Source organism: Rhinopithecus bieti, unplaced genomic scaffold (assembly GCF_001698545.2).
Source record: "Rhinopithecus bieti isolate Rb0 unplaced genomic scaffold, ASM169854v2 scaffold_22643, whole genome shotgun sequence".
NCBI lineage: Eukaryota > Metazoa > Chordata > Mammalia > Primates > Cercopithecidae > Rhinopithecus > Rhinopithecus bieti.
In genome coordinates, this window is record NW_016887869.1 from 1 (window position 1) to 623 (window position 623).

A 623-nucleotide genomic window follows, 5' to 3' on the forward strand; every position below is an offset into this window, starting at 1 on the left:
AGAAGAAAAAAAAAAAATTACTGAAGCCTAAACATTATAATAAATTCTAATTGTGACAACTTCCCTAGTGGGAGAAAGACACTTTCAAACCTCACTCATAGTTCTTGGGCTTCTGAGCATTGTTTTCAGGGCCAGCTTCACCTCTTGATTCCGCAGAGTGTAGATAAGGGGATTGAGGAAAGGAGTAATGGCCGTGGGGAACAGAGCAGCTGCCCCATCCAGGGGCTGTTGGTTTCAGGCCTCAGGTAGATGAAGGCACAGGGCACATAGTACACGGTGACCACGGTTACATGTGCTCCACAGGTTGAAAAGCCCGGCGCCGCCCATCAGCTGTATGGATTCTCAGGATGGCCTGAATGATCAGTATGTAGGACAGGAGGATCAGGAAGAAGCAACTGGCAACCACCACCCCAATGTCCACAAAGGTCACCAGCTCATTGACTGTTGTGTCAGCACAGGCCAGTCTCAACACTGCAGGGATGTCACAGAAGAAGTAATCCACCTGATTGGGCCCACAGTAGGGCAAGCGGAAGGTTAGGGTGACCTGGAGAGCCCCATGGATGGATCCTGCCACCCAGGCTCCAGCCACAAGCAAGGCACTCAGCTTAGCAGTCATAAGCACA

General features: G+C 50.6%; 1 pseudogene; it reads right to left on the minus strand.

The window, feature by feature from the left end:
* Window positions 1-95: 95 nt before the first annotated feature.
* LOC108525858 (olfactory receptor 10G3-like) lies at window positions 96-619 on the minus strand (annotated as a pseudogene).
* Window positions 620-623: the final 4 nt, after the last annotated feature.